The 25,088-nt window shown below is 42.3% G+C and overlaps 1 protein-coding gene across 1 annotated transcript in view; it reads right to left on the bottom strand.

The window, feature by feature from the left end:
* The window catches only part of TMPRSS15 (transmembrane serine protease 15), a 459,995-nt gene that overhangs the window by 187,430 nt on the left and 247,477 nt on the right, over positions 1 to 25,088 (bottom strand). The gene's annotated exons all lie outside the window — the stretch shown is intronic.

The raw sequence follows: 25,088 nt of genomic DNA, 5'->3' as shown, positions 1-25,088 counted from the left end.
GGGATCTGGTTTGGTTATCTTCTCGTCATATTCCTATGAAGGTTTCCTCTCCTAAATTTAAACCTCGTTTCATTGGTCCGTATAGGATTTCTGAGGTTCTCAATCCTGTGTCTTTTCGTTTGACCCTCCCAGACTCCTTTTCCATACATAATGTATTCCATAGGTCGTTGTTGCGGAGATACGTGGCACCTATGGTTCCATCTGTTGAGCCTCCTGCCCTGGTTTTGGTGGAGGGGGAATTGGAGTATATTGTGGAGAAGATTTTGGATTCTCGTGTTTCTAGACGGAAACTCCAGTATCTGGTTAAATGGAAGGGTTATGCTCAGGAAGATAATTCCTGGGTTTTTGCCTCTGATGTTCATGCTTCCGATCTTGTTCGTGCCTTTCATGCGGCTCATCCTGGTCGGCCTGGGGGCTCTGGTGAGGGTTCGGTGACCCCTCCTCAAGGGGGGGGTACTGTTGTGAATTCTGTGGCTGAATTCACTCCTGTGGTCACAAGTGGTACTGCAGCTTCTGAGCTTCCTCCCTCAGGTGTTCTGGTGAGCTCGTTAACTGCTTCATTACTTAACTCCGCCTGATGCTGCTATCCTTGCTCCTTGTCAATGTTTCAGTGTTGGATCTGAGCTTCTCCTGATTGTTCCTGTGACCTGCTGCTCTGTATAGCTAAGTGCTTTTTGCTTTTTTTCTGTCCAGCTTGTCTTTTGTTTTGCTGGAAGCTCTGAGATGCAAAGGGTGTACCGCCGTGCCGTTAGTTCGGCACGGTGGGTTTTTTTTGCCCCCTTTGCGTGGTTTGCTTTAGGGTTTTTTGTAGACTGCAAAGTTCGCTTTACTGTCCTCGCTCTGTCCTAGAATATCGGGCCCCACTTTGCTGAATCTATTTCATCCCTACGTTTTGTCTTTTCATCTTACTCACAGTCATTATATGTGGGGGGCTGCCTTTTCCTTTGGGGAATTTCTCTGGGGCAAGTCAGGCCTATTTTTCTATCTTCAGGCTAGCTAGTTTCTTAGGCTGTGCCGAGTTGCCTAGGTAGTTGTTAGGTGCAATCCACAGCCGCTTTTAGTTGTGTTTAGGATAGGATCAGGTGTGCAGTCTACAGAGTTTCCACGTCTCAGAGCTCGTTCTTGTATTTTTGGGTATTTGTCAGATCACTGTGTGCGCTCTGATCGCTAAGCACACTGTGTTTCTGGATTGCCTTCATAACACCTGTCATTAGCAAACATAACAGTTTTGTGTTGACCGCAAAGTTACCTTTCCTATCCTCGCTCTGTTCAGAAAGTCGGGCCTCACTTTGCTAAATCTATTTCATCTCTACGTTTGTCTTTTCATCCTAACTCACAGTCATTATATGTGGGGGCTGCCTTTTCCTTTGGGGTATTTCTCTGAGGCAAGGTAGGCTTATTTTCTATCTTCAGGCTAGCTAGTTTCTCAGGCTGTGCCGAGTTGCATAGGGAGCGTTAGGCGCAATCCACGGCTGCCTCTAGTGTGGTTGGAGAGGATTAGGGATTGCGGTCAGCAGAGTTCCCACGTCTCAGAGCTCGTTCTATGTTTTTGGGTTATTGTCAGGTCACTGTATGTGCTCTGACTTCTATGTCCATTGTGGTACTGAATTACCTAATCATAACACACTCCTTTGTTGCCTTGGCTGTATGTTTTGGGTCATTGTCTTGCTGGAAGACCCAGCCACGACCCATTTTTAACGTCCTGGCGGAGGGAAGGAGGTTGTCACTAAGGATTTTACGGTACATAGCTCCATCCATTCTCCCATTGATGCAGTGAAGTAGTCTTGAGAAGAAACACCTCCCAAAACATAATGTTTCCACGTCCAATCTGGACAGTGGGGACAGTGTTCTTTGGGTCATAGGCAGCATTTCTCTTCCTCCAAACATGGAAGAATATATATATATATATATATATATATATATATACATATATATATATATACAGCTCTGGCAACAAACAAGAGACCACCACATCAAAACCCTGTCATGGGCAGCCCAATCTCTAGACCTGGAGAGTCACAAGCCATCAAACAAAGAAGAACTGCTTACATTTTTGCACCGGAAGCAGTGTGAAAGACTGGTGGAAAGCATGCCAAGACGCATGAAAGCTGTGATTAAAAATCATGGTTACTCCACAAAATATTGATATCTGAACTCTTCCTGAGTTAAAACATTAGTATTGTTGCCTCTAAATGATTATGAATTTGTTTTCTTTGCATTATTTGAGGTCTGAAAGCACTGCTTATTTTCTTTTAATTTTGACCATTTCTCCTTTTCGGAAAAAAACAAACAAAATTTTTTGCTTTGAAATTCGGAGACGTTGTCAGAAGTTAAGAGAATAAAAGAGCAATTTACATTTTACTCAAAATATACCTGATGGAATATAGGCTGAACTGGATGGACAAATGTCTTTTTTCGGCCTTACTAACTATGTTACTATGTTACCTATAAAGAGAAAAATCAGACAAACTGAACATTTTGCAATTGTCTCTTAATTTTCACCAGAGCTGTAAATATATATATATATATATATATATATATATATATACATATATATATATATATATATATATATATATATATATACAATACAGACCAAAAGTTTGGACACATCTTCTCGTGAAGCATGGAGGAGGTGTAAAATGGTGTGGGGGTGCTTTGCTGGTGACACTGTTGGGGATTTATTCAAAATTGAAGGCATACTGAACCAGCATGGCTACCACGGCATCTTGCAGCAGCATGCTATTCCATTTGTACGGTGTTCATTTTAGGACATGGTCACAATTCAAAGTCAAACATCAGAAATACTCTCTCTGATACCTCATTCTGATACTTGACTCTGATACTTGACTCTGGTACTTGACTCTGATACCTGACTTTGATACCTGACTCTGATACTTGACTCTGATACTTGACTTTGATACCTGACTCTGATACTTGACTCTGATACTTGACTTTGATACCTGACTCTGATACTTGACTATGATACTTGACTTTGATACCTGACTCTGATACTTGACTCTGATACTTGACTCTGATACTTGACTTTGATACCTGACTCTGATACTTGACTCTGATACTTGACTTTGATACCTGACTCTGATACTTGACTATGATACTTGACTTTGATACCTGACTCTGATACTTGACTCTGATACTTGACTCTGATACCTGACTCTGATACTTGACTCTGATACTTGACTTTGATACCTGACTCTGATACTTGACTTTGATACCTGACTCTGATACTTGACTCTGATACTTGACTCTGATACTTGACTCTGATACCTGAGTCTGATACTTGATTCTGATACATGAAATTAGGCGTAAAAAACCCAGATCCGACGTAAAAAAAAATCGGATCTGGCGTAAAAAAAACGGATCCAGCAGAAAAATAAAACCGATCCGGCGGAAAAAAAAACGGATCCTGCGTCTAGACACTACAGCCGTCGGCCTTACCATTGCACCACAAGCTCAAGTGATCCCAGGTACTAATTTTAGCTAATTTTACTAATTTCATGTATCAGAGTCAAGTATCAGACTCAAGTATCAGAGTCAGGTATCAGAGTCAGGTATCAGAGTCAAGTATCAGAGTCAGGTATCAGAGTCAGGTATCAGAGTCAGGTATCAGAGTCAGGTATCAGAGTCAAGTATCAGTCAGGTATCAGAGTCAAGTATCAGAGTCAGGTATCAGAGTCAGGTATCAGAGTTAGGTATCAGAGTCAAGTATCAGAGTCAAGTATCAGAGTCAGGTATCAGAGTCAGGTATCAGAGTCAGGTATCAGAGTCAAGTATCAGAGTCAAGTATCAGAGTCAGGTATCAGAGTCAGGTATCAGAGTCAAGTATCAGACACATGTATCAGACTCAGATATCAGACTCAGGTATCAGACAGAGTATATCTGATGTTTGACTTTGATTTCTGACCATGTCCTAAAATGAACACCGTACATCCGGTTTGCGTTTAGTTGGACTATCATTTATTTTTCAACAGGACAATGACCCCAATCACACCTCCAGGCTGTGTAAGGGCTATTTGACCAAGAAGGAGAGTGATGGGGTGCTACGCCAGATGGCCTGGCCTCCACAGTCACCAGACCTGAACCCAATCGAGATGGTTTGGGGTGAGCTGGACCGCAGAGTGAATGCAAAAGGGTCAACAAGTGCTAGGCATCTCTGGGAACGCCTTCAAGATTGTTGGAAGACCATTCCCGGTGACTACCTCTTGAAGCTCGTCAAGACAATGCCAAGAGTGTGCAAAGCAGTCATCAAAGCAAAAGGTGGTTACTTTGAAGAACCTAGAATATAAGACATAATTTCAGCGTTCCATACTTCTTTTGTTAAGTATTTAATTCTACATGTGTTAATTCAGAATTTTGATGCCTTCAGTGTGAATGTACAATTTTCATAGTCATGAAAATACATACAAATCTTTAAATGAGAAGATGTGTCCAAACTATATATACTGTATATATACACAGTGGGGAAAATAAGTATTTGATACACTGCAGATTTTGCAAATTTTCCCACCTACAAAGGATGGAGAGGTCTGTAATTTTCAACTGTGAGACTCAGAATCTAAAAAAAAATCCAGGAAATCACAGTTTCATTTTTAGATATTTGAGTTGCAAATTATTGCAAATGCTTATGTTTCCCACTGTAAATAAATATAAATAAATATTATATATACATACAGTACAGACCAAAAGTTTGGACACACCTTCTCATTTAAAGATTTTTCTGTTTTTTCATGACTATGAAAATTTTTAAATTCACACTGAAGGCATCAAAACTATGAATTAACACATGTGGAATTATATACTTAACAAAAAAGTGTGAAACAACTGAAAATATGTCTTATATTCTAGGTTCTTCAAAGTCGCCACTTTTGCTTTGTTTGATGACTGCTTTGCACACTCTTGGCATTCACTTGATGAGCTTCAAGAGGTAGTCACCGGGAATGGTTTTCACTTCACAGGTGTGCCATGTCAGGTTTAATAAGTGGGATTTCTTGCCTTATACTGTAAGGCCATGTTCACTCGTTCCTGATTTCCCTGCTGTTTTTTCTGCACTAAAAACCGCAGCTCTTGGCAGAAAACGCAGGTGCGTTTTTTGGTGCTTTTTGGTGCGTTTTTTGATGCGTTTTTTGAAGCGTTTTTTGATGCGGTTTTTAGTGCAGTTTTTTATGCAGTTTTCTCTGCAGAGTCTGTGTGTTTTCTAGGAAGTTTTTTAGGGTTAAAATGGCTGAAAATACCCTCACCCTACCCCTAACCCTACCCCTAACCCTAACTCTACCCCTAACCCTACCCCTAACCCTAACCCTACCCCTAACCCTACCCCTACCCCTACCCCTAACCCTAACCCTACCCCTAACCCGAACCCTACCCCTAACCCTAACCCTAGTTCTAACTGTAGTGGGGGAAAAAAAAAATCTTTATTTTATTATTGTTAAAACCTATGGGGGTGATAAAGGGGGGGGGCATTTACCTTTTTTTTATTTTGATCACTGTGAGGTTATCACAGTGATCAAAATGTGCCTGGAACGAATCTGCCGGCCGGCAGATTCGGCGGGCGCACTGCGCATGCGCCCGCCATTTTGGAAGATGGCGGCGCCCAGGGAGAAGACGGCCGGACGGACACCGGGAGGCCCGGTAAGTATAAGGGGGGGAGATTAGGGCATGGGGGGGGGGGGCGTCGGAGCACGGGGGGTGGCATCGGAGCATGGGGGGTGGGATTGGAGCACGGGGGGCAGCCACACTCCGCCCACGCACTTCCTGCTGCAGCGGTTCTACACCACAAACCGCAGAAAACCAGCAGATATTTTTTTCGTCTGCGGGTTTTACTGTGGGTTTGACCTCACAATGGAGGTCTATGGGTGAAGAACCGCTGCAGTTCCGCAAAAAGAAGTGACATGGTACTTCTTTTTTACCGCAGCTATTCAGCGCGGCTTTTTTCGGGATTTTCCGCAATGTGGGCACAGCAGTTCCTGTTTTCCATAGGGTACATTGTACTGTACCCTGCATGGAAAACAGCTGCGGACCCGCAGCGGCAAAATCGCGGCGGTTCCGCATTAAAAAAAGGATTGTATGAACATGGCCTAAATGGTGTTGGGACCATCAGATGTTTTGAGCAGAAGTATGGTCGATACACAGCTGATTGTCCTACTGACAAGACTGTTAGAATGTGTATTATGGCAAGAAATAAGCAGCTAAGTAAAGAAAAATGAGTAGCCATCATTACTTTAACCCCTTAGCGACCGCCGATACGCCTTTTAACGGCGGCCGCTAAGGGTACTTAAACCACAGCGCCGTTAATTAACGGCGCTGTGGAAAAAGTCCATAGCGCCCCCCAGAGGCCGATTTTCTCCGGGGTCTCGGCTGCCGAGGGTAGCCGAGACCCCAGAGAACATGATTCGGGGGGTTTTTAACCCACCCCGCATTTGCGATCGCCGGTAATTAACCGTTTACCGGCGATCGCAAAAAAAAAAAAAAAAAAAAGCGATCTCTTTTTAATTTCTCTGTCCTCCGATGTGATCGCACATCGGAGGACAGAGAAAAGGGGTCCCAGGTGGCCCCCCAATACTCACCTAGCTCCCCCGATGCTCCTCGTGTCTCCCGGTGGGCGCCGCCATCTTCACAATGGCGGGCGCATGCGCAGTGCGCCCGCCGGCCGGCACCGGGAGAATCTTTGGGGTCTCGGCTGCCGGAGGTAGCCGAGACCCCAAAGAGCACGATCGGGGTCGGTATTACCGACCCCTGTTTTGCGATCGCCGGTAATTAACTGTTTACCGGCGACCGCAAAAAAAAAAAAAAAAAAAGTAAAGTGTAATTCTCTGTCCTCTGATGTGATCGCACATCAGAGGACAGAGAAATAGGGGGATTCGGGGACCCTAGCATACTCACCTAGGTCCCTGGATCCTCTTGCTGCTCCTCCTGGCCGCCGGCAGCAGAACATGGCGGACGCATGCCCAGTGCGCCCGCCATCTGTCTCCATCTGCCGGCCGGCAGGAGAACAGCAGTTGGGGCTAAAATTAGGGGTAGGGTTAGGGTTAGGGTTAGGGGTAGGGTTAGGGTTAGGGTTAGGGGTAGGGTTAGGTTAGGGTTAGGGGTAGGGTAGGGTTAGGGGTAGGGTTAGGTTAGGGGTAGGGTTAGGGTTAGGGGTAGGGTTAGGGTTAGGTTAGGGTTAGGTTAGGGGTAGGGTTAGGGGTAGGGTTAGGTTAGGGTTAGGGGTAGGGTTAGGGGTAGGGTTAGGTTAGGGTTAGGGGTAGGGTTAGGGTTAGGGGTAGGGTTAGGGTTAGGGTTAGGGTTAGGGGTAGGGTTAGGGTTAGGTTAGGGTTAGGTTAGGGGTAGGGTTAGGGGTAAGGTTAGGTTAGGGGTAGGGGTAGGGTTAGGTTAGGAGTAGGGCTAGGGTTGGGGCTAAATTTAGGGTTAGGGTTGGGGCTAAATTTAGGGTTAGGGTTGGGGCTAAACTTAGGGTTAGGCTTCTTTCACACTTACGTCGGTACGGGGCCGTCGCAATGCATCGGCCCGACATACCGACGCACGTTGTGAAAATTGTGCACAACGTGGGCAGCAGCTGTAGTTTTTCAACACATCCGCTGCCCAATCTATGTCCTGGGGAGGAGGGGGCGGAGTTACGGCCACGCATGCGCGGTCAGAAATGGCGGATGCGACGTACAAAAAAACGTTTCATTGAACTTTTTTTGTGCCGACGCTCCGCCAAAACACAACTGATCCAGTGCACGACGGACGCGACGTGTGGCCATCCGTCACGATCCGTCGGCAATACAAGTCTATGGGCAAAAAACGCATCCTGCGGGCACATTTGCAGGATCCGTTTCTTGTCCAAAACGACGGATTGCGACGGAATGCCAAACGACGCAAGTGTGAAAGTAGCCCTAGGGCTAGGGTTAGGGTTGGGGCTAAAGTTAGGGCTAGGGTTGGGGCTAAAGTTAGGGTTAGAGCTGGGATTAGGGTTAGGGTTTGGATTAGGGTTCGTATTAGGGTTAGGGTTGGCATTAGGGTTACGATTGGGATTAGGGTTAGGTTTGGGATTAGGGTTAAGGTTAGGGTTGTGATTAGGGGTGTATTGGGATTAGGGTTAGGTTTGAGGTTAGGGTTGAGATTAGGATTAGGGGTGTGTTGGATTTAGGGTTTTGATTAGGGTTATGGTTAGGGTTGACATTAGGGTTGTTTTGGGGTAAGGGTTGTGATTATGGTTAGGGTTAGTGATTAGGATTATGGATGAGGTTGGGATTAGGGTTAGGGGTGTGTTGGGGTTAGGGTTGGAGCTAGAATTGGGGGGTTTCCACTGTTTAGGTACATCAAGGGGTCTCCAAACACGACAGCCAATTTTGCGCTCAAAAAGTCAAATGGTGCTCCCTCCCTTCTGAGCTCTGCCGTGCGCCCAAACAGTGGGTTACCCCCACATATGGGGCATCAGCGTACTCGGGATAAATTGGACAACAACTTCTGGGGTCCAATTTCTCTTGTTACCCTTGTGAAAATAAAAACTTGGGGGCTACAAAATCTTTTTTGTGAAAAAAAAAATATTTTTTATTTTCACGACTCTGCATTCTAAACTTCTGTGAAGCACTTGGGCATTCAAAGTTCTCACCACACATCTAGATAAGTTCCTTGGGGGGTCTAGTTTCCAAAATGGGGTCACTTGTGGGGGGTTACTACAGTTTAGGTACATCAGGGGCTCTGCAATCGCAACATAATGCCCACAGACCATTCTATCAAAGTCTGCATTCCAAAAAGGCGCTCCTTCCCTTCCGAGCTCTGCTGTGCGCCCAAACAGTGGTTTACCGCCACATATGGCGCATCAGCGTACTCGGGATAAATTGGACAACAACTATTGCAGTCCAATTTCTCCTGTTACCCTTGTGAAAATAAAAACTTGGGGGCTACAATATCTTTTTTGTGGAAAAAAAAATATTTTTTATTTTCACGACTCTGCATTCTAAACTTCTGTGAAGCACTTGGGCATTCAAAGTTCTCACCACACATCTAGATAAGTTCCTTGGGGCGTCTAATTTCCAAAATGGGGTCACTTGTGGAGGGTTTCTACTGGTTAGGTACATCAGGGGCTCTGCAAACGCAACATAATACCCGCAGACCATTCTATCAAAGTCTGCATTCCAAAACGGCGCTCCTTCCTTCCGAGCTCTGCCGTGCGCCCAAACAGTGGTTTACCCCCACATATGGGGTACCAGCATACTCAGGACAAATTGGACAACAACTTTTGGGGTCCAGTTTCTCTTGTTACCCTTGTGAAAATAAAAATTTGGTGGCTAAAAAATCTTTTTTGTGGAAAAAAAAAATATTTTTTATTTTCACGGCTCTGCATTATAAACTTCTGTGAAGCACTTGGGCATTCAAGGTTCTCACCACACATCTAGATAAGTTCCATGGGGGGTCTAGTTTCCAAAATGGGGTCACTTGTGGGGGATTTCTACTGTTTAGGCACATCAGGGGCTCTCCAAACACGACATGGAGTCCGATCTCAATTCCAGCCAATTCTACATTGAAAAAGTAAAACGGCACTCTTTCTCTTCCAAGCTCTGCGGTGCGCCCAAACAGTGGTTTACCCCCACATATTGGGTATCGACGTACTCAGGAGAAATTACACAACAACTTTTGTGGTCTAATTTCTCCTGTTACCCTTGCGAAAATAAAAATTTGTGGGCAAAAATATCATTTTTGTAGAAAAAATGCAATTTTTTTTTTCACGGCTCTACGTTATAAACTTCTGTGAAGCACATGGGGGTTCAAAGTGCTCGCCACACATCCAGATAAGTTCCTTAAGGGGTCTAGTTTCCAAAATGGTGTCACTTGTGGGGGGTTTCCACTGTTTAGGCACATCAGGGGCTCTCCAAACGCGACATGGTGTCCAATCTCAATTCCAGCCAATTCTACATTGAAAAAGTAAAACGGCACTCCTTCTCTTCCAAGCTCTGCGGTGCGCCCTAACAGTTGTTTACCCCCACATATTGGGTATCAGCGTACTCAGGAGAAATTGCACAACAACTTTTGTGGTCTAATTTCTCCTGTTACCCTTGTGAAAATAAGAATTTGTGGGCAAAATATCATTTTTGTGTAAACAAAAGCGATTTTTTATTTTCACGGCTCTACGTTATAAACTTCTGTGAAGCACTTGGGGGTTCAAAGTGCTCACCACACATCTAGATAAGTTCCTTAAGGGGTCTAGTTTCCAAAATGGTGTCACTTGTGGGGAGTTTCCACTGTTTAGGTACATCAGGGGCTCTCTAAATGTGACATGGTGTCCGATCTCAATTCCAGCCAATTCTGCATTGAAAAAGTCAAACGGCGCTCCTTCACTTCTAAGTTCTGCGGTGCGCCCTAACAGTGGTTTACCCCCACATATGGGATATTGGCGTATTCAGGAGAAATTGCATAACAAAATTTATGGTTACATTTCTGTTTTTACACTTGTGAAAATAAAAAAAATGGTTCTGAATTAAGATGTTTGCAAAAAAAAGTTAAATGTTCATTTTTTCCTTCCACATTGTTTCAGTTCCTGTGAAGCACGTAAAGGGTTAATAAACTTCTTGAATGTGGTTTTGAGAACCTTGAGGGGTGTAGTTTTTAGAATGGTGTCACACTTCATTATTTTCTATCATATAGACCCCTCAAAATGACTTCAAATGTGATGTGGTCCCTAAAAAAAAATGGTGTTGTAAAAATGAGAAATTGCTGGTCAACTTTTAACCCTTATAACTCCCTAACAAAAAAAAATTTTGTTTCCAAAATTGTGCTGATGTAAAGTAGACATGTGGGAAATGTTATTTATTAACTATTTTTTATGACATATCTCTCTGATTTAAGGGCATAAAAATACAAAGTTTGAAAATTGCAAAATTTTAAAAATTTTCGCCATATTTCCGTTTTTTTCATAAATAATCGCAAGTAATATCGAAGAAATGTTACCACTAACATGAAGTACAATATGTCACCAAAAAACAATCTCAGAATCAGCGGGATCCGTTGAAGCGTTCCAGAGTTATAACCTCATAAAGTGACAGTGGTCAGAATTGCAAAAATTGGCCTGGTCATTAAGTACCAAATTGGCTCTGTCACTAAGGGGTTAAGAAATAAAGGTCAGTCAGTCCGGAAAATTGAGAAAACTTTGAAAGTGTCCCAAAGTACAGTTGCAAAAAACCATCAAGCGCCTACAATGAAAGTGGCTCACATGAGGACCGCCCCAGGAAAGGAAGACCAAGAGTCACCTCTGCTTCTGAGGATAAGTTTATCTGAGTCACCGGCCTCAGAAATCTCAGGTTAACAGCAGCTCAGATTAGAGACCAGGTCAATGCCACAGAGTTCTAGCAGCAGACTCATCTCTACAACAACTGTTAAGAGGAGACTTTGTGCAGCAGGCCTTCATGGTAAAATAGCTGCTAGGAAACAACTGCTAAGGACAGGCAACAAGCAGAGGAGACTTGTTTGGGCTAAAGAACACAAGGAATGGACATTAGACTAGTGGAAATCTGTACTTTGGTCTGATGAGCTCAAATTTGAGATCTTTGGTTCCAACCACCGCGTCTTTGTGCAACACAGAAAAGGTGAACGGATGGACTCTACATGCCTGGTTCCCACCGTGAAGCATGGAGGAGGAGGTGTGATGGTGTAGGGGTGCTTTGCTGGTGACACTGTTGGGTATTTGTTCAAAATTGAAGGCAAACTGAACCAGCATGACTACCACAGCATCTTGCAGCGGCATGCTATTCCATCCAGTTTGTGTTTAGTTGGACCATAATTTATTTTTCAACAGGACAATGACCCAAAACACACCTCCAGGCTGTGTAAGGGTTATTTGACCTGGCTTCCACAGTCACCAGACCCAATCGAGATGGTTTGGGGTGAGCTGGACCGCAGAGTGAAGGCAAAGGGGCCAACAAGTGCTAAGCATCTCTGGGAACTCCTTCAAGATTGTTGGAAGACCATTCCCAGTGACTACCTCTTGAAGCTCATCAAGAGAATGCCAAGAGTGTGCAAAGCAGTCATCAAAGTAAAAGGTGACTACTTAGAAGAACCTAGAATATAAGACATATTTTCACTTGTTTCACACTTTTTTGTTCAGTATATACTTCCACATGTGTTAATTCATAGTTTTGATGCCTTCGGTATGAATTTACAATTTTCATAGTCATGAAAATACAGAAAAATCTGTAAATGAGAAGGTATGTCCAAACTTTTTGTCTGTACAGTATATATATATATATACACAAAGTATGTATGTGTATCTATTTGAGTCTTTATTGAGCACAGACTAACAGCAACTGGTTTTTAAGCTTCTTTTCATGAACTATAAAGGAAACAATATCAAAAAGACATCAAAATAAACCTTCCCTACGGAACCAACCTATGTTCTGCAGATGACCCTCACCTATGAGTACGCGTCCCCTGGGTCTGCCTAAAACTGAATACAACAGACATAACAATACTTCTGATGCAACAACAAATCAATTCTACCAAGTCCGACTGTTACCTTACACCCTAATTAATGGAGTATTTAATAATGGAGTTATTGACAATGGAAAGCCTTATCTTGATATATTTCTTAGTTGTGCATATAGAAAGATTAATGATTGTTAAATCTTGTGCACGACTCCCCCGATTATTTAAAGAATAGGATGCTTTAATGGCCTTTTGTCTATGTAAGGAACAAAGAAGTAGCAGAAACCTTAGATCGCCCTTAGCCTACACCAGAGACATTAATGCGTTTATTTTTTTCTCATAGTTTTGTTAGAAAAGTCTTTGAAGTCTGATAGGCGCAGGTTTTCTGTGACTCTCACCTGTCTTGAAAACAATTCACTGTTAGTAGCTTAGAAAGGGGAAGATGGAGTCAGGTGGAGCATGAGCGCGGCTGTCTACCGAATTTTAGAAACAATGGAGCAAATTGATCAAACAGCTTCTGCAACCAAAAGTTTAAATGTAATGTCACAAGCCCCTGCTTTAAAGCTCCATTATCCGCAGCCATCACTAAGAATTGCTAACAACATATCCAACTATACAGCACCTATTGAATGCAAAATTAATCTTCAGTAAGCTAGATAACAAAATGCTAACCCCTAATTTAATAATTTAACCCCTTCGCGATACTTGAAGTACATTTACGTCATATGTTGTGTCCCTGACCTTGATGTGGGCTCACCCATGATGTGATCTCAGGGTGCCAATGCTCTGCTATGACAGCCGGTGATCCCCGAAAACCTCTATGCTTGTCATGTAAATTCTCCTGTGAAAGTCATCCTTTAGTTGGCCTTTATAGGAGATGGTCATTTTCACTTTACATAGCAGTGCTAAGGCCCTGCTATGCACAGCACAAGTGATCGATCACAGCTTCAAGTCCCAGAAGGGGACTATTACATAGTAACATAGTAACATAGTTAGTAAGGCCGAAAAAAGACATTTTTCCATCCAGTTCAGCCTATATTCCATCATAATAAATCCCCAGATCTACGTCCTTCTACAGAACCTAATAATTGTATGATACAATATTGTTCTGCTCCAGGAAGACATCCAGGCCTCTCTTGAACCCCTCGACTGAGTTCGCCATCACCACCTCCTCAGGCAAGCAATTCCAGATTCTTACTGCCCTAACAGTAAAGAATCCTCTTCTATGTTGGTGGAAAAACCTTCTCTCCTCCAGACGCAAAGAATGCCCCCTTGTGCCCGTCACCTTCCTTGGTATAAACAGATCCTCAGCGAGATATTTGTATTGTCCCCTTATATACTTATACATGGTTATTAGATCGCCCCTCAGTCATCGTTTTTCTAGACTAAATAATCCTAATTTCGCTAATCTATCTGGGTATTGTAGTTCTCCCATCCCCTTTATTAATTTTGTTGCCCTCCTTTGTACTCTCTCTAGTTCCATTATATCCTTCCTGAGCTCCGGTGCCCAAAACTGGACACAGTACTCCATGTGCGGTCTAACTAGGGATTTGTACAGAGGCAGTATAATGCTCTCATCATGTGTATCCAGATCTCTTTTAATGCACCCCATGATCCTGTTTGCCTTAGCAGCTGCTGCCTGGCACTGGCTGCTCCAGGTAAGTTTATCATTAACTAGGATCCCCAAGTCCTTCTCCCTGTCAGATTTACCCAGTGGTTTCCCATTCAGTGTGTAATGGTGATATTGATTCCTTCTTCCCATGTGTATAACCTTACATTTATAATTGTTAAACCTCATCTGCCACCTTTCAGCCCAAGTTTCCAACTTATCCAGATCAATCTGTAGCAGAATACTATCTTCTCTTGTATTAACTGCTTTACATAGTTTTGTATCATCTGCAAATATCGATATTTTACTGTGTAAACCTTCTACCAGATCATTAATGAATATGTTGAAGAGAACAGGTCCCAATACCGACCCCTGCGGTACCCCACTGGTCACAGCGACCCAGTTAGTGACTATACCATTTATAACCACCCTCTGCTTTCTATCACTAAGCCAGTTACTAACCCATTTACACACATTTTCCCCCAGACCAAGCATTCTCATTTTGTGTACCAACCTCTTGTGCGGCACGGTATCAAACGCTTTGGAAAAATCGAGATATACCACGTCTAATGACTCACCGTGGTCCAGCCTATAGCTTACCCCTTCATAAAAACTGATTAGATTGGTTTGACAGGAGCGATTTCTCATAAACCCATGCTGATATGGAGTTAAACAGTTATTCTCATTGAGATAATCCAGAATAACATCCCTCAGAAACCCTTCAAATATTTTACCAACAATAGAGGTTAGACTTACTGGCCTATAATTTCCAGGTTGACTTTTAGAGCCCTTTTTGAATATTGGCACCACATTTGCTATGCGCCAGTCCTTCGGAACAGACCCTGTCGCTATAGAGTCCCTAAAAATAAGAAATAATGGTTTATCTATTACATTACTTAGTTCTCTTAGTACTCGTGGGTGTATGCCATCCGGACCCGGAGATTTATCTATTTTGATCTTATTTAGCCGGTTTCGCACCTCTTCTTGGGTTAGATTGGTGACCCTTAATATAGGGTTTTCATTGTTTCTTGGGATTTCACCTAGCATTTCATTTTCCACCGTGAATACCGTGGAGAAGAAGGTGTTTAATATGTTAGCTTTTTCCTCGTCATCTACAACCATTCTTTCCTCACTATTTTTTAAGGGGCCTACATTTTCAGTTTTTATTCTTTTACTATTGATATAGTTGAAGAATAGTTTGGGATTAGTTTTACTCTCCTTAGCAATGTGCTTCTCTGTTTCCTTTTTGGCAGCTTTAATTAGTTTTTTAGATAAAGTATTTTTCTCCCTATAGTTTTTTAGAGCTTCAATGGTGCCATCCTGCTTTAGTAGTGCAAATGCTTTCTTTTTTACTGTTAATTGCCTGTCTTACTTCTTTTTTTAGCCACATTGGGTTATTAAACTACAGTTGGGCAATTAAATACAGTAAGAAGAAAAAAAAAGTTTTAAAAAATATGAAAAATTAAAAAACCCGCAAAAGTTCATATCAACCCCCTTTTGGCTCATTAAAAACAAATCAAATAAAAAAAAATAAAAACTACACATATTTTGTATCGCTGGATTCGTAAAAATCTGATATATCAAATTATAAAGTAAGTTAATCAGATTTTTAAATGGCATAATGAGAAAAAAAATCAAATGCCAAAATTACGTTTTTTGGCAGCTCCAACGTTACAATAAAGAAGTGATACCCCAAAATGGTTTCAGTAAGAACATGAGCTCATGGCACAAAAACTAAGTCATCACACAGCTCTATATCCAGGAAATCGAAAGTGCCATGGGTCTCGAAAAATGTCAACACCAGCAAAGTTTTTTTATTTTTTACAAATTTCAGAATTTTTTTCACCAATTCATTGTAAAAACTGTACATATTTGGTATCTGCATAATCGTTCTGACCTGGAGAATCATAATATCAGGTCGGTTTTACCTTATAGCGAACATGGTAAATAAACCCACTTCACAAAATAGAAAAATGTTTGGCAATTTCAGTGCACTTGAAACATTTTTCCTGCTTTCCAGTGCATCACATAATAAAATGAATGGTGTCTTTCAAAAAGTATCTTGCCCTGCAAAACACAAGCCCTCGTACAGTTATGTGGATGGAGAATTATTAAAAAACAAAATGGAAAATTGCTTGGTGGTGAAGGGGTTAAAATAACGATAAACGGATCAACCTCTTTAACTAATTTTTTTAATTGTTTTTTTATTGTTCATTTGTTTCCTAATTGCAAAGATTTATTTATAATTTGGGATAACCCAACAACTAAAGTCCTAAAATGTAACTTTTATTATGAATTAAAATAGTGGGGCAATACTAAGCTTGAAGCATTTTCTCTCTAAATTGATTAAACAGTTCTAAAATAGTGTATAGGCATTTGCCAAAATATCACTTAGTAACACTCAGATGTGCCAATACCGTAAGGCAAATAGGACAGGTTTTACTGGAGCACATGTCCTCCCAATATGTTTCACACCAGATGAGGCATCATCCGTGGATGGGACTATAGCTAGAATGCTATATATAAAATTCCCAAGCCCTAACTAGATCTCCACACGCCCCATGAAGAAGTGTGGACAAAACGCGCGTCGGGGTAGAGGGACATGGCACTGACTCCACACACCTTGTAAGTATAGCCTGAGAAGTTTACAGTCTGTATTTATTTGATTCTCTATTTGCTACTTGCGATTTAATTGCTAGAAATATAATTGACTTGCTGTCCCATAGTCCTAATTTAAAGGAAAACCCATGTGAACACTAGCTTCTATTTACATTCTATACGGGACTTGGACAGTCAGTTATATCCTACCTCAGTACAGGCACTTTAATTGCATTTACTGCTCCCAGCAAGACTATAGTTATTGATAGGCTGTTCCCCTCGTCTAGAAGATATGATATTTTATATAAATCTGTGGTAATGTATTATACCAGCAGGGTGTGTTTAAAGGTGTCCATAGCCAATAGTGTCTCTCACGTCTGAGGTTATTATGTTTTATATTTTAAGTTTGTTTTCATATTTTGTATATTTAATAAAAATTGCTACTTCTTTAAGAAAAAAAACCTCATCTTCATCTTTGTGCTTTTTCTGTTCACTTCTCACATAAGTTGGGAGTTTGGTGCAACAGACGGGATTGATATGTACATCAAGCGCATGACATTTCTCTTGGATCATTTATGGATATAAATGTTTACCTTTGTGTCCTAAAATAACTTTAATGTGCTGATTTTTTATGCCAGTTAGGTAGAACTTGTCCGGGTGGTCCTTGAATCACCCAGACTAGTCCACTTGTTTTATCACAGAATATTTTATGACAGTTTGGGAGTTTAAGGTATGTTACAGGTTCTCATTAAAAAATGTCTACCATTTTTCTGCTGCGGTTTGTCTGTTAAGGTACCGTTACACTAAACGACTTACCAACGATCACGACCAGCGATACGACCTGGTCGTGATCGTTGGTAAGTCGTTGTGTGGTTGCTGGGGAGCTGTCACACAGACAGCTCTCTCCAGCGACCAACGATCAGGGGAAAGACTTCGGCATCGTTGAAACTGTCTTCAATGATGCCGAAGTCCCCGGGTAACCAGGGTAAACATCGGGGTAATAAGTGCAAGGCCGTGCTTAGTAACCCAATATTTACCCTGGTTACCATTGTAAAAGTAAAAAAAAAAAAACAGTACATACTCACATTCCAATGTCTCCCCCGAGGAAGCAACGTGTGCGAAAAGCGCGTCGGGGTCTTCCTTTTCCACGCACGAGCAGCAGTTTGGTTCATTGCCTTTAGTTTTACTCTCATTTCTCATTCTTATTCTCTACTACCATGAAAGAATAATTCTGGTCTTACTTATTAGACACATATATATGGGATTTCCCGGAAATATCGGAATATATACGGTTGTGTATAAGCTGCACAGTGTTCCTCATGGTATTTGGAGTGTAGTATACTCTGTGTATGTACGTTCAGGCTTTGAACCTCCTTATGGATATATGATGTCTTGGAGCCTTACATTGGTGTTGTAGCTGCTTCTATGCCCTATTAATTATCGATATTATTATTTAGTATGATCTGATTGTATACATAGTAACCAGTTCACCTACTTGGATTCGTTATAGGCACTTATCAATATATTAATATATATATATATATATGTATCTGTTGTACGGCTCAGTTGCTTTGTCTGCTTGTGCGTGGCACTAGTGTTGCCTTTCTTTTATCTTTGCATCGTTCTTATTGTTGTTTGTATTGATGTATTTATACACTTTTTTAGAATTTTGTCTTCAATAAAATTGCTTATTTTAGCTCCTGTGTCCATCTTTTGTTGGTTTTCTTATATATACATTATGGCGGAGTATTTATATTGATTGCCCCCCTTGTAGGTTTATTAATGCTATCCAGATCAAACACGTTTGTATTACATTGAGCTACAGCAAATTGAAAGCCATCTATTATAACATGAAGTTTGTGAATATTTGTATTTATGCTTTGTTTGTAAAAAATATAAAGACAGAGATAGCAAATTCTCCTTTTCTGCTGATTCATGCTATCATTGAAATATTTGGACAACAGGCATGACTGAATATACATGAGAGAGGAAGCTTCTAGCAACACTCTGATGATAAGATCTCTGTTTCTATTTAAAAAAGATTTAGAAACTTGATTGCAATCGTTAAAATAAAATTTTGTCTAAAAAACATGATTTGTAATATATTTGTAGTTGAAGTACGTGAATATTTTTGTTTTGAACAGACTGACTAACCCATGAAGCAGTGTGTAATAGCTCAAATCACTAGTGTGCAGAGATGAGCATATATATTTTAATTAAAATTTGCCAGATGCGTAAAATTTTCAAATCAAACCCTATTTGTGGTGAATAAACTGGTAGCAAATCGCAGAACTAAAAAGCCTCTACTTGCCTGAAAAAATATTTGCTTAACACTCTGAATTCCCCTTGGAGTCTATTGAACTTATTTTGAGCTCTTTAATACAAGCACAGCCTTTTAAAGAGACCTTAGCCTACCTAGTTAGGCGAAAAATAATGTTAAGTGGTGGTAACCAGCAACCTATTAAGCCACACACAGCAGTTTTAGGCTTTATAAGCTAATTATATTGTATGAGAGGTCCAAAAATTATCCCTGTTTGCAGGCAGATCACTGCCTTGCTGTTATTTATACACAAGCACAAGTACAGTTATACACAATATACATGCAAACAAAAAAGCCATGGCATTTTCACACAGTTGTATGCCAAAAATATGCCAATTTGGGAAGTATCAAGATCTTTTCAGAAGCCTGTTCAAATTATTATTTTAATTAGGAAGACAAAACAGGATTATTTTTCAAATGATATTAATTTATTGTTTTTTTTAACAAATATGAAAAAATTATCCTTTTTAGCGGTCCACATCTAGTTTACTAATCCTAAAATGATTAGGCAATTACAAAGGCTTTTTATAAAGCCATCCCCAAAAAATCCCCCTTTTAGGAAGTTAAAACATGTATTGCTTTCAAAGTGAAGAAGCTATGGCTTGTCACCAAGTCTCTCCAAAAATTAGCCCTGCTTTGGAAGCTTTTTTAAACTTTTGCACCCTCAATGAAGTACATTTACCACCATCAATAGTATTATTTAGCACTGTGAAACACAGTGACCAGTCAGGAGATGTATGGCTGGCTTAGGCCTCTTTCACACTTCCGTCTTTCATCTCCCGTCACAATCTGTCGATTTATGAGAATGCAGGATCCTGCAAAAAAATTTGCAGGATCCTGCATTTTCTCATAGACTTGCATTAGCGACGGATTGTGATGGATGGCCATCAGTGTCATCCGTCGTGTACTGGATCCTGCAAAAAAAACGGTCCGTCGGGCAGAGAAAACGTTCAGAGGAACGTTTTTTTCTGCATGTCGGAAAATCGCTGACTGTGAAAAGCAGGAATCCGGCGACGAGTCCCGTCTTTTCAAACTGAGTATGCGTGGAAGAATTTACCATCAGGGAAATTCTCTTGCTCGCTCTCTTTCTCTTTTTACTATTGATGCTGCCTATGCAGCATGAATAGTAACAAGATATAATGTCAAAAATAATAAAAAAAATAAAAAATCGCAATATTCACACCTACTGACGTCCCGCGCAGCGTCACCGATGCTCCCGGTAGCTAGCGTTCCTGGTAATACATTGCAAAATCTCGCGAGAAGTCATGGTCTCGCGAGATTTTGCAATGTATTACTAGGAACGCTAGCTGCCAGGAGCATCGGTGACGCTGCGCTGGACGTCGGTAGGTGAGTATATTGCGATTTTTTTTATTTTTTTAACCTGGTTTGTGTTGTGTATGCGTTTTCACAGCGGAAAACCGCTGTGAAGACGCATACACAACAGGTGTACATAGCCTCGACGGGTCCGTCAGAAAGACGGGCCCAGTGTACACGTTTTCCACAATCTGCACAGTATCCGTCATTTCAACGTCTTGACGGATCCTGTGCAGATTTGGAGGATGGAAGTGTGAAAGAAGCCTTAGCTGTGCAGTGGCTTTGGCTGAAAGAGCAAGCTAGAGCAATAGGAAGGAGCAGGCAAGGAGAAGTGTGTCAGTTTAGTGCCAGCAGCAGCAGTGGCAGTATAGCACTTTGAAACACATTGGGCAGCCAGGAGATGTTTGTCTTGTGTGGTTGTGCAGTGGTGACAGCAGGGGCACCATAGTAGAGAGTTTGGATGGGGCATGTATGGAGATGTGTGTCAGTTTATAGAAGCCAATGGCAGCTCCATCACCAGCAGTACTACAGTATATTTGACATGATGGACATGTAGTAGATGCCTGATGAGTATGGCCAATTGGCACTGGCGGCAACAGCACTGTGTACAACTGACAATACATAATCAGGCAGGTGGGTGGCAAATTCGATTTAATCATTGGTATCAGCCATAGGTGCATGAAAGTCTGCATTGATCCATGCCTGATTCGCTTTGATAAATATTAAGTTTTCCACACTTGTTACATTTAACCTTTTCCGCTTCGGTGTGACAAATCCACTGGCTGCACTTTGTATCCTCTCTAACATGATGCTGATAGATTGACATGACAATACACTCATAGAAAACTATGTCAGTGGTCCAACTTGCTGATCAAGATATCCATGGTATCCGTGATCAGGGTATTGGCTTGATGAAGGACACGGTCTATGTACAACTAAATCTGACTGTTCAACTGGTACGTCTTTATTTGCTAATGTGCGCGAAATTGATGCAATTGCAGAAAAAACATCTTGCTCATCATGTGAAATATACTACAGGTGTTTTTATTGCTGCCTCGGCTACTTGTAGGAGTCACAATGCTGGCACAGGCAGGGAACAATATGTCTGCGTGGATCACACAGGGGTCTGCTTGTCTGTTGTGTAAAAGCTTTGCAGTGCAGGTAATATTACTCCCATTTGGACTATCTTTTGAAAGCTGCAAAATATTTCCTCATTGTGCTATTGTGGCAAAGATCTAGAAGCGTGGAAATCGTTTTTTTTCTTCATATTAACAATGGGGTTCCCCATAATTTTCATGGTGGATATCAGGGGCCACAAAACAGATGACATCCCCCCAAACCTTTTACTCCACTTGCCACTGCACTAGGGCAAGTATGAAGAGCTAGGCAAAGAACCAGAATTGATGTGTCTTATATATATATGCATTTTCTGGGACAGCTCTGGACTGCTATTTTTAGGCTGGGGAAGGACAATATCCATGGCCCCTTCCCAGTTTGAGAGTACCAGAACACAGCTGTCTGCTTTAGCTTGGCTGACTGTCAAAAATGAGGGGACCTCTCGCTGCTTTTTAAAATTATTTATTTAAATAATTAAAAAATACTGCTTGGGAACCCCTCTATTTTTCATAACCAGCCAATATAAAGCTGACAGCTGTGAGTTACAGCCCACAGCTATCAGAATAACCAGCACTGGTTATCAAAAATAGAGGGGAACCCACGCCATTTTTTTCAAATTCTTTTTTTTATTTTTTGCTCAGTCGCGAGCTGATGAATACTCTCATCAGCCTCGCCTACTCTCACTGCTAGCGGGTATAGGATGATGAGAGTAATACTCTTATCTGATGATGTTTGTAACTGGAGGAAACCTTTTTACCGCCTGTCACAGCTGCTGGCTCACATGCTGTCAACAGCACTAGCACAGCGCTTTGATCGGCAGAAGCGCTCTTCCTGTTGATCAGAGCCAATGTTTCCTGCTCTGTCATTCAAATGACAGCATGGGAAAACAATGGATGTTTGGGGCCCACCATTCATATGAATGTTTTTCAACTTGGGTTACCATTCTGGTACCCAAACCAAGGTTTTTTGAAATGTTAGACTGAACCCGCCGGACCCGAACATCAACGGATTTGCCCATCACTATTTACCGCCATGGCTGACAGAACCACTAACACAGCTAGACGTTTGAATCATGTCCTCCATTTTCTCTGCCCCATCTTATCCGAGTATGAGCTCAGACTCTTATTGGCAAATATCTTCCTTCGTCCCTCGAGTGCCATAGCTTAGGGGACCAAGGCTCCAAAAAGAAAAAGGTGCCAGTTCTGGAAGTCCACAATTAACATAAAGAGGTGGAGGAGTAGGACAGTGCAGAGCAATGGCCCTGGCAGTGTGTTTGTCAGAGGTAACATCATACTTCTGTGAGATAAGTGATGTGTCATACACTCCATAGCATCATCTACTTCCTCCCCAGTAATAAGCTGTCCAGAGGCAAAGGAGGCCAATTGTTACTCATGTTTTGTAATACCAGTACCTGGATGGCTGGTGCCAGCTATGGTGAAGCTGCTGCTTGTGGCTCCCATCTTGTTTTTTCTGGATTCTGTGGTATGTATTTTGATATTGCTTTAGATTACATACATGGTCATTGCCATTGGGGTTCCCAATGTAATTTTCCTTTCACTTGTCATGCCATTCTGTCTGTTTCTGGTTTTCGGCATGACAATGCATATGTTTGCTTTAACCCTTTACTCTTTTCCCCCCTAATTTGAGCTGGGATACTGTTGGCTGTTACCTGGATGGAGCATTCTCAGTTCTCTGCTCTGCTGTGCAGCTGTACATGGGTCTTTTCTATTGCTTACATTCCCTATGTGCGGTCCCTGGTTGCCACTGTGGAAGCTGTCCATGGGTTGCAAGGTCATTTGCAGCTGGTGCATGACTTTCCACGTGTGTCAGGGCGTGCAGTATCAGCCAGGTGTCCTGAGCCTCAGTCCATGCACTGATTGCGCTGTAATGGTTTCTGGGTGTGCTAAGGGCATGCATGGCCACACCTCCCCTGCTTTTATCAGGGTTAGGGTGTGTACTTGAAATGCTGTCCCCAGCCAATTGCTGAGGGGCAGCTCCTATATAAAGTTCTAGCTAAGCTACTCACAAAGCTCCTGAACTTTGCTATGTGTGTTTGTGTTCCTGCACCTCTCCTGTCTACGTTTTGGTACCAAAGTCCTTGCCTTGATTCCTGTTTTGTCCTGTTCTGGTGCCTTTCCTGGAGGTGGTATATCCAGGCCTGAATCCTTGATCCTGTACCTGAACCTGTCTGAACTGTGTCTGCTGTGATTATGTTCCTGGAATCCGTCTGCATCTAGAACCTCACTCCCAGTGACTTTGAGTCTCTTGAAACCGGTGTTTCTGCTGCGCATCTACTACTCTGAGCTCTGACTACCATGCAGTGTTAACCCTGTCTGGCTCACGTCCAGTATTGCGGTGCTTGCACCATCATGCTTGAGTTCCTTCCTAGGTCCGATGCCCAGAGCCTGACGACCGCAGTCTGGAACCTGATCACCGCTGCCTGGAGCTTGGAGCCTGATGACTGGTGGTGCCTGTAGGTTGTGTCGGATGTCCGGAACCGAATGACTCCTGCCTGATGTCTGCTGGTGACCCTCTGTCCAGATGTCCTGATGTCCTGGCTGTACCCTGATGTCCTGCCTGTGTCCTGATTACCTCATGGACCCTGATGTCCTGATGTTCTCGTGTGTCCTGATGTGTTACTTGCATCCTGATGACATCATGTTCCCTGATGTTCTGATGTCCTTCCTGTGTTCGATGTCCTGATGTAACTGATGACCTCGGCTGCCACGCCTGTGTCCCAGATGTCTATCCAGTATTCCTGTGTCCTGATGCCCTGCCTGTGTCCTGATGTCCTGAGGTCTTTCCTGAGTCCAGATGTCCTGATGTCCTGTCTGTATCCTGATGTCTTGCCTGCGCGCTGATGTCCTCGCATACCCTGATGTCCTGCCTGGGTCCTGATGTCCCGCCTATGTGTGCGTCAGTGATCCGTTGGTGCCTTGGGGTCCACTGGGTGGTACCCTTCTGGAGGTGTGGAATCGGGAGCCTGACATCGTCATGTTTTGTTTATGTACTGTGTGACTTTACTTTAGTAAACTTTACTTTCTCTATACCTGAAGTTGTGCGATGTAATCAAGTCCTACGTGTCTCTTTCCTTGTCCACATGCTCAGCTGCCACAGAACCCCGGTCTCTGCCCTCCCCTAGTTTGGATAGGCCTGGGTCCCCTCTGCGGTTTAAAGGGTCCGTATTTCGTCCCCGGGGGACATGCGCCCCATGCCTTCTGAGGTTGGTCGGCTTGGGGGCGTCTATGGGCTGGGCCGCATCTGCGGCTGCCGCTGATCGTGACATTAGTATGTTTTTGGAGTGGGAGAGAAAACCGGAGAACCGAGGGGAAACCCACACAAACGTGGGGAGAACATAGAAACTCTTTGAAGTATGTAACTCTTTATATTTTGCCAGCTGTTTAGCGTTATGTTCCCAAGTTGCGTAAATGCCGTATTTTTTCCATTGCATTTTTTTGTACGAAAAATCTACTGCGTTTAACAGTTTAAGCAAGTTAGATGTGATTTCATGAAAAAAAAAACATTCCCATTGTGTATTTAAAGATGCTGCTGAACTCTTTTTTTTTTTTTTTTTGTCTATAGGTTTCTCTGGGGAGCATGAAAAAATTAAGAGAGAAAACACAGTTCTAATTTTAGGTGCAGATTTCCAGCGTTTTTGTACTAAAAATATGAGTGAAAGAACAATGCATCAAATCTGCACCGAAAACACGA

This window comes from Ranitomeya imitator, chromosome 3 (assembly GCF_032444005.1).
Source record: "Ranitomeya imitator isolate aRanImi1 chromosome 3, aRanImi1.pri, whole genome shotgun sequence".
NCBI lineage: Eukaryota > Metazoa > Chordata > Amphibia > Anura > Dendrobatidae > Ranitomeya > Ranitomeya imitator.
The sequence above is the reverse complement of the archived record's forward strand: the minus strand, read 5'-3'. Positions and strand labels throughout refer to the sequence as shown.